The sequence below is a fragment of the Callithrix jacchus genome, chromosome 18, assembly GCF_049354715.1.
Source record: "Callithrix jacchus isolate 240 chromosome 18, calJac240_pri, whole genome shotgun sequence".
Classification (NCBI taxonomy): Eukaryota; Metazoa; Chordata; class Mammalia; order Primates; family Cebidae; genus Callithrix; species Callithrix jacchus.
Genome location: NC_133519.1, coordinates 52,059,195 through 52,072,090, shown reverse-complemented (window position 1 = coordinate 52,072,090; position 12,896 = coordinate 52,059,195). Strand labels below are relative to the sequence as shown.

Below are 12,896 nucleotides of genomic sequence, written 5' to 3'. Positions count from 1 at the left end.
ATGGCTACATAGTATTCCATGGTGTGTATGTAGCAGATTTTCCTTATCCAGTATACCATTGATGGTTACCATGTTGGTTGACTTCTTGTTTCTAATGTCTCTTTCTCTGCCTCCCATCCATTTTCTTCTTCACTCTCCTTTTCTAAGATTTAAGCATGTTACAATTTTGTCAAAAATAATTTTAAAACACAGGTTCAAGACAATTGTCCAGTTACATAACATTATAAATGTCAGCGAGCCTCTATGAAAGCATTAAAGGAGACTGTCATCTCTTCAGCTGTGGGGTTACTTGGCCAACAATCTGGTTTAGAAACTAATAATGAGAGTGACAGAACTGCAGATGAAACAAAATGTTCACATTCACGGATATGTCAAAATCTGAACCTTCATATGGGGTTTGTAGGTCACTGAGAAATGGAATGGCAATGATCAAAAGCATTTTGAATCTCTAAATATCCCAGCTGGCAGAAGTCATTTCATTTGCCTTTATAGAGAAAAAGAGACATCTACTGCTGAGAGAAATGTAAGGCCAAGATTAGGATGTTTGCATTTTTTTCCTCCTCTACCAATCCTGCTTTTTACAGGCCAATGATGAGATGAGAGAATTTTTAACTGAAGTCCAAGACAAGCAGTGCAATCTCGGTTCTGAAAGGAATACCTTACATACTAAAGAAATGATGTGTCCTCTGTAATAGTTACCGTAAAGAACTGGGACTGCACCTGTGAGACTCTATTGTGCTGGTGTCTGACTTAATTTGTGGATGGGATGTAAGGCTATATTGGGAAGAAGTTCTTTACATGGGTTATTCAATCATGACTCAAGATTCAATGTTTGGCAAAAACGTCTTGAGTGGTTCTGATTGTGAACAAAACAAATAATGTAGCTCAACATTAATTTGTGTAACAAGTTAATGACCATACACTATCCCAAGCATTGTTCAGGACACATGGCAACATTATAAAACAAAAATTATCTTTGTGGAGCTTATGTTGCATAGGAAGAGAGTTAGAAAATATATAATATGCATAATATATAAGTATGTTATTTTGCTATGAGGCAATAAGTGTCATAAAGTTGGAGCATGTTCAGGTACAGTGTGAGTTCTAAGAATCATGTTTGAAGATCCAAATATGTTTGTCATATAGTCATCTACCTAGAGTTAACATTTGAGTGAAATCTTGAAAGCAACGAAAAAGTTAAGCATTGAGTTTCTGGGAAAAAATGTGTTACATGAAATAAGAATGAGTAAAAAGACAAATAAGTTTGGAGAGTGCCTTGCTTGATTGAGTAACGCTTTCAAATGGCTTCTTTAACAAACATGATAACTCTCCTTATCCTAGGGCAGACCCATAGTAAAGGGGGTGAAAAATTATCTGTTGGGTCCTTCTCATTAATTGTCAGGTGGAAACTGTGACTTGCTTCTAACTTAAGGTGAAAAGATTTTGCTTGCTTGATTGGCTTACCCTACATCACAACCGTGATCAGGTCTCACACACATCATAAAATGGTATAATATAATCATAAAGTTGGTTATGTTTTACTAGCCACAAATTTTTCTTAGTAGACTATAGAAATATATTTTTCTGATGTCCTTAAAAGAGCAAAGGGCCATATTATAAACTGCTATAATGAGGGTCACCAGGTAGGGAAATGAGGACAGTCCCTAGAACCTGAGAGTAGTCTCCAGCTAACACCCATGGGAAGTAAGGACCCTCAGTTACAGGGCTGCAAGAGGGTAAATTATGTCGAAAGCCTAAATGAGTTGGAAACAGATTCTTCCCAAGCCAAGCCTGCAGATGAAATGCAGTCCAGCCTTGTAAGACCTGAACAGAGGACCTAACTGAACTGTGCCCAGACTTTTGAATCATCATAACTGTGAAAAACAGATTTGTCCTTCTTTAAGCCACTATGTTTGTGAAAATTCATTATACAGCAACACAAATAAACTAATACAATATTTGACTGAAAAAGTCCATCCCCATCCTCCTTCGCTCTTAACTGATCTGTGTATCTGCTTGCGCCAGCAGGCCCTGGGAATCATCAGCTCTTCATCTACGTGTCTTGCCTGGTCAGTACACAGGTCCAGAAGTCTCTGACAATCATTGCTATGCATGGAGCTCCATGATACAGGAGCAGCCCAGGTCTATAGTTCATGGATTTATGGAAGACTATGTTTTATATCCCCAAGTTATTCAGTTCCTAAGTGTTTAAATTGTTTTAGAAAAGATTATGAGAAGACTAATAATGCATGTTTTAATTCATTAACTAATGACATTTAGCATTAACTTTTTTTCAGTGCTACGTGCAGTAAGGAAGTGGTGACCAAGAACATCCATAGTTCCTGCCCTCATGGAGACTAAAGGCTGGTGAAGGAGAAATAAATCAAATTATCCAGGAAAAGAACTACAGTGATAACTTATCTTGGTGGGAAAAGAATGATATAACTGTGCTATAATAAATATTTTTGATATGTTGCAAATATTAAAACTATGATTCAGCTTTAACTACGTTTCCAACACTATTCAAAGCATTTTATATGCCTTAACTTTTTTATCCTCAAACACCCATACAATGAGGAAAACTGAAATACAGAAATGGCAACATACTGTCCCAAAGCCTTATAGCTATTAAGAGGCTGAACTAGCAATAATTCCAAACTTTATGGTTTATGTCATCAGTGAAAGCGTCACTGAAAACTAATAAATCTGAGATATGAGAAAAGTATTTAGTAAAATAATAGGGTAATATACTTTAGGCAGTCAAGTATGTATAAGCCTTAGGATGGGAGAACATATGCTATTTTGGAAGAAATGAAAGGAAAGAACAGTGGGTTTTTGAAAATCAATAGAGTGACTCAAGATACAGTTGGAGAAATGCAGGATTCATCAGAGTATTTATTGTCATATGCACTGTTCTTAAAAAGAGTTTCCTTCAATTACTCCTTCTAGTCCAGGTTTACTCCTATCTGACGTATATTTATATATTTTTAAACATCAACCTCCAAGTTGTCATCATCATCATTATCATTATTTTTTGTCTACATATCTGCCCCTGCCTTCTCACCATCACTAATTGCATTCAGTTACTAAATTTCGTTCTTCATGAAGGTTATCCTTTAATTTTTTTAGAGACCAAAAAATTGTGAGCATTAAACACCACTTAGCTTTTATTAAATGACTATTTCCTCTCACCCTAGAATATTTTAGCGCAATATATCATGTGAGAATGAGTCTCAAAACCTTTGGCCAGGCCATATGTAGGCAGTAAAGCCCAAACTGCTAATTGATGGACCCAGTAATTCCACAAAGTAGCTGCAAGAACATTAGCTTCTGGGTCAATGCTATGGCATTCAGCTCTTAATTTTCTTCTGAAATATAGAATTTCCTTTTCTTTTGTGACTCTAGACATACATTGCAACAGATTTTTTTTTTATATTCCATCTAGCATTATTTTGTGTGAGTATTACAGCAGTCTACTATGCTTCACATTGCAGGCACAAAACAAGTTGCAATAATAGGATTTTCTTGAGACTAAAGAAAATAGCTATACCTAAATAGCTAGAACAGTGTCATTTAGAGTATACATTTTTATAAATAGATGTTGAAAATATAACATAAAAGGTATAAATTCATACCTTGATATATTTTAAAATATTTTCTCTTCTAGATACTAAAATTAGAAAACAGAAAGACAACTTCAGAAGGACTATAATTGTAGTCAAGATGCTGCCCATCCATTTTATTCTGATCTCCTCCACTTGCTCTAGTAACTTAAGATCACAGTTTAAATAAATTATAAAATTTTTGATATTATCAGATATTTAAAGTTTTCCCAGTCACCGGATGAAAGATATTACCTTATTATATTGTCTTACTTCATGGTTTTTCTTAATCGCATCTCTTCCTGAAGATATTAGTCATACCACTTTCTTTATTAAAATGACTGTTCATAGATTTGTCACTCATTTAACTGAGTTATATGTTCACTGATTTCTAAAATATCTGAATTTCTTCAGGTATTTTTATATAGTAAACAATTGTACTGTATGTCTTGTCTGATTGTTTTGTGTTTGGAAAATTGGATTTTATGTGTGGCATAAGTTAGAAATATTATTTCATTTTAACATTTCTGATATGCATAAGAATTTGCCTTAACATCACTTATTGAACATTCTTTCCTACTGTGATGATACTTCTCATAGTTCATGTTTCTCTGTGGTCTGGGGTCTGCTTCTAGGTACTCTGTTCTCTTTAACTCACTGGCAATCACCGTATCAATATAATGCTCTCTTACGTATCAGAGCATGGTCTAAGTTTCCATATCCAGTAGAAAAAGTCTCCCAGCCATCTGATCTGCCCTAACAATGTCTTGTCGAAGCAGTGAGATCTGTTATCTAATGCAAAGTTTAGAATAATGCTGTCCTGTTTTTCAAAATATCCTACTGCAATTCTTTTAATTTCATTAAGAAATGTTACCTTTAATTAATATGGGAATAAACCTCCACTTATGCATATGTAATCAACTCATTGTGAACATAATTTTTTGCATACCATTTATGCATACTGTTTGGAAGATTTGCTACTAGAAAACTTATAAATGGTATATTTTTATTATACTTTTTAAGGATTGTTTTAAATGTTGGTCTTATCCTTTAAAAAAGCATTTATCTCAGTTATTTTATTAGAGATTCTGAGTGAATTTTGGACAATTTTAATTATTGTTACTTATTTTTGTTTGAAGAAGAACAGAAGACTTTAGAATATATTCAAATTATATAAGCTTATCTAATAAAAAATATAGTCAATTCCTTACAGAAAATAGTTTATTGAGAGTAACTTAGGTATCTGACATTATTCATTGTTTAAAAACAATTAGCTTTTAAAAGTCAGTGCTATTCCACTAACTAAAAAATTATTACATTCTTTTTACATTTTATTTTATATCTAATTTATGGCATTATAAATAAGCAGTTTTTAAATATATTAAAATATATATATGTAGGAAGATATACATATATATTTGAATATATTTAAAAAACATATGTAGGAAGATAAAATAAGGGACCTCATATATACATATACATATTTGAGGTCCCTTATTTATTTTATCTTCCTACATATGTTTTCTTCTATATTCTGAATTTTAGTCTTCAATATATATAAAACAGAATAGAACTAGATTAACAAAGAGCCTTTATGTTTCTTGTTAAAATAATTGATAACTTTATTCCAGTGAAAACAATCCACAGTGTTTTAACATTTTATTTGGTGCCCTCAATATATTCAATCCTAAACTAACGTTACTTTATATAAATAAACTGATGTATTTCCCGTGGTATTTAGAAAATACCATGTTCTTTTACTGAAGTGGTGTTAATAATATAGCACAAAATCAACTTCACTTTCCCCTTAATATTATTTGTTGCAGGTTAAAATAGTTTGAATGTTCCAAAAAAGGTGTGCACAAGTATATACAATCTATTTGTGATTTACATAACTGGGTCCTATAAAATTATTTTATAATATAACTTATTTTTTTAAAAAGCAAGAATAAAAGAAAGACATTACTTAGCAACTAGAAGTTCCATGATATAAAATCACTTTTTCAGAACAGATTAATAAAGTCTGGAATAAGATATAGGTATAAAATTGCTATAAATTTTAGATATAGGGATGTGCTGCTTTAATAAAAGGAGTGCTGAACAGGGTGAAGTGAATAATGTTTGTATCAAACTCCAAATTCTCCACTATAAAGAGGTAACTCATATTAATGGTCATCAAATGACACTAATCTCACAAAATCAAATTGTATCTACCAACCCTCATTCCTACATATCTTATTTTAGCATAATTAGGGAAGCCTATAGCATTTTCCCTTAATTCTCCTTAAGAAAATGCTCTAAAAACTAATCTATATACTCCCCCAATAATTAAGGTTTTTGGGTAATAAATGTACCATAATTTTATATCCATTTAAGCAGCAATTGACTTAGCATATTCCCATCATGACAACTGTCACAATATTTTCAGAGAAAAACAGTTTCTTAATTCACATATCACCAATTAATGTTATTCTAAAATGTATATAACTTTTTCATTATTTCTAATATCATAACTGAGAATACATAGATTTCATTGTAGAAAATCTCTAAATAATTGGCAATAAGTTGTACCCATTATAAAATCACCCAATATACAGAGGAGAGAAATATTCTCATTAATTGATATAATTCATGTTCAGAATTTTTAAGTTTTTTGTTTAATAACTTTTAACGTAAATAGCTACAGTTCATCTTGTATCGCTCAGTTTATGGCATAAAACAAATTCTAGGTTCATAAGTGAGGTGATATCTTAAAAATTATAATTATTACAAATTAATGCAAAAACAGTGTACAAAGCCATTTTAGTAAAACAAGCTTGAAATCTGTTCTTAGAAAATTTGCATTTTCCAGGAACTTCCCTTAACAATTATATTCCTAATATCAGTACAATAAAAACCAAAACCTGGAGACCAGCTTTTTAAATTAGGAATGATCTTCTAAAATTCCATTACATTGCTAAACAGTTTTTTTTAATAGGAAGAAGCTAAACACCATTTAGAAGGGTACTTAAATCACTTTATTAATTAAATAATGTTCAATAAAAGACTGGCAAACTGAATCCAACAGCAAATCAAAAGCTTATCCATCACGATCAAGTCAGCTTTGTCAATGGCATGCAAGGCTGGTTCAACATATACAAATCTATAAACGTAATCCATTACATAAACAGAACCAAAAACAAAAACCTCATGATTATCCCAATGGATGCAGAGAAGACTTTCAACAAAATTCAACATCCCTTTAGGCTAAAAACTCTTAATAAACTTGGTATTGATAGAACTTATCTCAAAAAAATGAAAGCTATTTATGACAAACCCACAGTCATTATCATACTGAATGGAAAAATTGGAAGCATTCCCTTTGAAAACTGGCACAAAACAAGGATGCTCTCTCTCACCACTTCTATTCAACACAGTATTGGAAGTTCTGGCCAGAGCAGAGCAAGAATAAGAAATAAGGGGTATTCAATTAGGAAAAGAGGAAGTCAAATTGTCTTCTTTTTCAGACTACATGATTGTAAATTTAGAAGTCCCCAACACCTCAGCCCAAAATCTCCTTAAGCTGATAAGCAACTACAGCAAAGTCTCAAGATACAAAATTAATGTGCAAAAATAACAAGCATTCCTATACAACAATAACAGACACACAGAGAGCCAAATCATGAGTGAACTGTCAAAAATACCTAGGAATACAACTTACAAGGGCGGTGAAGGACCTCTTCAAGGAGAACTACAAACCACTACTCAAGAAAAGAAGAGAGGACACAAACAGATGGAAAAACATTCCATGCTCATGGTTAGAAAGAATCAATACTGTGAAACTGGATCGCTTCCTTACACCTTATACAAGAATTAACTCTAGATGGATTAAATATTTAAAAATAAGACCTAACATCATAAAAACCCTAAAAGAAAACCTAGGCAAAACCATTCAGGCCATAGGCATAGGCAAGGACTTCATGACTAAAACACCAAAAGCAATGGAAGCAAAAGCCAAAATAGACAAATGGGATCAAATTAAACTCCAGAGCTTCTGTACAGCAAAAGAAACTATCATTGGAGTGAACTGGCAACCAACAGAATGGGAAAAATTTTTTACAATACCTGACAAAGCGCTAACAACCAGAATCTACGAAGAACTTAAACAAATTTACAAGAAAAAAACAACCCCATCAAAAAGTGGGCAAAGGATACTAACAGACACTTTTCAAAAGAAAATATTTATGTGGCCAACAAACAAATGAAAAAAAGCTCATCATCACTGGTCATTAGAGAAATTCAAATCAAAACCACATTGAGATACCATCTCACACCAGTTAGAATGGCAATCATTAAAAAATCAGGAGACAACAGATGCTAGAGAGGATGTGGAGAAATAGGAACATTTTTACACTGTTAGTGGAAGTGTAAATTACTTTAACCATTGTGGAGATTCCTCAAGGATCTAAAATAGATATACCATTTGTCCCAGAAATCCCATTACTGTGTATATACCCAAAGGATTATAAAACATTCTGTTATAAAGACACATGAACACAAATATTTATTACAGCACTGTTTACAATAGCAAAGACTTGGAACCAAACCAAATGCCCATCAATGATAGACTAAAGAAAATGTGGCACATATACACTATGGAATACTATGCAGTCATAAAAAAGGATGAGTTCATGCCCTTTGCAGGGACATGGATGAATCTAGAAACCATCATTCTCAGCAAACTGACACAAGAATAGAAAACCAAACACCAAATGTTCTCACTCATAAGAGGGTGTAAAACAATGAGAACACACGAACACAGGGAGGGGAACACTACCCACCTGAGCCTGTCAGGGGGTGGGTGAGCTAGGGGAGGTATAGCAGGGAGTAGGGGGATTGGTGAGGGATAACTTTAGGAGAAATACCTAATGTAGATGATGGGGGGATGGATGCAGCAAACCACCAAGGCACATGGACATACTTGTACCCCAGAACTTAAAGTATAATTTAAAAACAATAAAAAATTTATAAAATTTAAAAACTATTTATTGTTTGTGTATTTTTATTTTGAATTTGAAAAATGTAGCATATTATAGAATTGACATTAGCATATCGTAGAATTGACACTTTTAAACTTAAAGTGAAACCATGAAGTAGTAATTGCCATTTCACTTTTGTCTATTGGGAACCCAACCCAAGTAAGTTTCCAAAGTCACATAGCTAATAAATGGCCAATCTGGACATCATACACCAGCATACCATACTGATGTGAATATCTAAGTTCTTAATTATGTCACTTTTCTGGCCTTTTGAAAATAGTGCATTATTGGAATAATAATCTAAAATTATGCATATATATGTATACAGTATATAAATATATGTGTCTATGTGTGCACATATTTATTTGTATAGCAATATACATTGTGTTGCAGAAAGAACAGTAAGGTTAAAAGGACACCACTTAGCTGCAATTCTTGCTCAGCAGTTTACTGGGTGGGAATAGCAGGCTAAGCCACATCATTCTTCTAATTCATTTTTTAACATATAAAAATAAGTTCATATAGATTTGTTCTATATTTTTCCTGGTTACATAATAGGATTGCCTGAGGCTGAAAATAACATTGTGTATACTAGCATGATAATAGGCATGAGTAAGTATTATTAACACTGTCAGATATTTTTACATTAACTTAGGTCATATATTTCTTTTTTTTTTTTTTTGAGACGGAGTTTTGCTCTTGTTACCCAGGCTGGAGTGCAATGGCACGATCTTGGCTCACTGCAACCTCCGCCTCCTGGGTTCGGGCAATTCTCCTGCCTCAGCCTCCCGAGTAGCTGGGATTACAGGCACGTGCCACCATGCCCAGCTAATTTTTTGTATTTTTAGTAGAGACGGGGTTTCACCATGTTGACCAGGATGGTCTCGATCTCTTGACCAGGTGATCCACCCACCTCGGCCTCCCAAAGTGCTGGGATTACAAGGTCATATATTTCTATATTAAGTAGATGAATAAAAAATTTCCTGCCAATCAACATTTTCCTTCTTCAACTCATCTGAATAGAACATTTTACTTCACATATCCTCTCTTAATCATCTTAAAAAATAACCAGTACATTGCATTGTCAAAATCTACTGGATATCAAGTGTTTTCATCTTTCTCAGCCTTTCGAAGCCTCTGCCACAATTATGTACTACTCTGTCTTAAAGCACTTTCCTCATCAACTTCATTCTTTTTGATAAGTCTCATATGCTGGACATACTTTTATCTGACTTTAATATGTTGGAGAGAAGGTGTCTTTCTCTATTAGGACTCATTCATACAATAATGGCTATAAGTAAGGTAATTTATATCTAATATTGAAAGATTAAATCTAATAATACATAACATTGAAAGATTCTAATATCAAATCAAGATTAAATATAAGGATTATTATTAAATATAATCTTGATTTGATACTTGAGTTCTAAATCTAACTACTACGCCTATGTATCCACTTGGATGTCCATATAAGCATGTGAAACTTAATGTTCCCAAAATAGACCACATCTTTTACAATCCCCTCCAAACATGTTCCAGTTCCAGAATTCTCAACCTCAATTTAGAGTAATGTTATCTATATATTTACTGAAAACATAAACTTCAAAGGTATCTAGATTCCACTAACTCCTTTAACTTCTTGAGTCAGTCAGTCTTCCAGTTTGTGAGTGTACATCTCATTATTTTGAAACCTTACCCCAATTCAAGCCACCATATATGTTTTCCTATGTAGTTCAAAAGACTCCTAATTCACCTCCCTCTTTCCACTCTATGTCCCAAGTCAGTTTCCAATAGAGTGATATTTTAAAACTAAATCATTTAAAAATTATCCTTTCACAAAAAATAATTAAAAGATAAACAGACCAAAATACTTTTTTAAAATAGGGTAACAATATATTGAATAGCTTACCTTAAGTAAAATCCAAAGTTTTACTGGGGCATGCAAAACTCCGAAGACTGAGCATCCTGTCCATCACAGCAGTCCAGCACCTAGCAAAGAGGAGCCAATCCTTCAGGTTTGAGCCATAAGAACCATCCTGATTTCCTAATTATTGAAACACACCAGATTCATTCCCATCTCGAATCATTTGTCTTTGCTGTTCAAGATTTCTACAAAGCAATTACCGGAAGCATTTTAGTAGTTCATTCCTACATATTTGTGTGGTCACAGTTCAGTTCTGTCAGATGTTCCCATACACCTAGGCACATACTTTTTCCCTCCTCCTCACCTCCCATTCTCTCCTGCCTTTTATTCTCTTTCTTCTTTCTCTTTCTCTCTCTCTCTTTCCTCTCTCTTCCTTCACTTATATCTGGCCAAAATCTGGAATGATTTAATGATTTCTAAGTTCCTCTGTCTAGATGGAGATAGAGCCTGCTTCCTACTATAACAGCTGGAAACCCCAAACGTTGTGTCCTCAGTTTCCCTTGTAATCTGCACTGACATAGTCTCAGCTCATTAGATTTGTTCATTTTGAATCAAGTTGCCTAGTGACTCTCAGGAGAATACATATTCTGTTCTTAGAGATGTAGCAGAAGAAGTAACACCATCAAGTTTCCAGGGTGGGCAGTGTCAGCAGTGCAGAAGCTGTGATTCTGCAGTCAGCACTAGCAGCCGCATGGCCACGCGCTAATTCAATATCTTTATCATCACTGTGTTTCTGGCTGCATACTATGACTCTTCATTTCTGTCTCATTTTTGAACCCAATTCACCAGACCTCTCACAAATTCTTTGAGTATTCCCACATCTACATACATTTTCCACTTAAATGAGAAGTAGCTTCAGTTGCTTGCAGATAGACACCTCCAGACATTCTCTAGTCCATTGTTCAATTTTACATTTTTCTGACAACTTATTAATATCTAAAATCCCCTTATATATTGACTTGTTTGTTTTTTCATGAATTTTGAATTTTTTTTATTCTAAATCTTCCGTGTTAAGCAGACACTCATAAACTTTTAAACACCAAGGTGAGAGCAATGCTGAATTTCTTTACCACATAGCCTACTTCCTTAGTACAACCTTTGGCTTAAAGAAAATATGTGCTTCTCTTGAGAAATCAGTATATTTTTTAAATAGTAATTTTAAAACTTACATTTCCACTTTTGTATTTTGTTTGCCTTTTAAACTGATGTTAGGAACACTGAAGCTAAATTGTGGGTAAGTAATAGTACAAGGTATTTAATATTACTACTTAAGTGCATCAGCAGAATTAGGCAGGGAATAGAGTGTTTTTGTATTACAGAAAATAAATACACAGAAAGGCAAATGAAATTTGAATTTCAAATAAACAACATTTATTTTTTCTTATAATATAGGTATTCTCTTTGAATATCTGGGGGACATATTTGTACCAAAAAAAACTTACTTGTTGTTTACCTGAAATTGAAATGTGACTAGACATTTTATGTTTCATCTGGCAGCCTTACCGAGAGAATAGGAAGTTCAAATGAAGTCAAAATTTATTCCCAGCATCTACTTTAATCATCAATGTAAACATGTTCGCATTTTTAATCTTTATCGCATTTTGTGATATAATGGAATTTATATTAACTTCTTTCCTAAGACACTAACTTATTTTCTGTTATTTAGATGATATTTATTTTCAAAACTTGTGAATTGCCAGAGAATGTCACAGAATGCTCTTTTTTGTTTTGTTTTGTTCTGTTTGAGATGGAGTTTCACTCTTGTTGCCCAGGCTGGAGTGCAGTAGCATGATCTTGGCTCACTGCAACCTCAGCCTCCTGGGTTCAAGAGATTCTACTACCTCAGCCTCCTGAATAGCTAGGATTACAGGCACCCACGACCATGCCCCACTAACTGTTTGTATTTTTTGTAGAGACAGTTTCATCATGTTGACCAGGCTGATCTCAAACTCCTGACCTCAGGTGATCACCCACCTCGGCCTTGCAAAGTGCTGGGATTACAGGTGTGAGCCACCGTACCCAGCCAGTGTGCTCCCTTGTGTGTCAGTCTATTTATTCTTTAATCCTTTAACCAGGAAGAAAAAATAAAATAAAAATGTTTTTGAGTGTGAATCTTTTGTTGTTAATGTTCTAAAATGGTTTAGACAGTTTGAAGAAAATGAAATGGAAAACTGTATATTAATATTAAACTTTATTTAATCATTATTTAAATTCAAAAGTTTGTATGGAGTCTGGCTTTTTGCTCTACATGTTTCTGAGAAGTTTCAGAACTGGTCATGAAAATTATTCACAAATTGTTTGTATTCCAAAAAATGTAGCACTTAAGTCTATTGCATAGCTGTATATCAAGGT

At 33.6% G+C, this 12,896-nt stretch overlaps 1 protein-coding gene across 2 annotated transcripts in view; it reads right to left on the bottom strand.

The window, feature by feature from the left end:
- Window positions 1–12,896, bottom strand: part of LOC118149217 (uncharacterized) — a 468,469-nt gene that overhangs the window by 359,093 nt on the left and 96,480 nt on the right. For both annotated transcript variants that reach the window (XR_013529253.1, XR_013529252.1), the window contains exon 2: window positions 10,530–10,609. The gene's annotated coding sequence lies outside the window, so the exon portion shown is untranslated. The remainder of the gene's footprint in view (window positions 1–10,529; window positions 10,610–12,896) is intronic.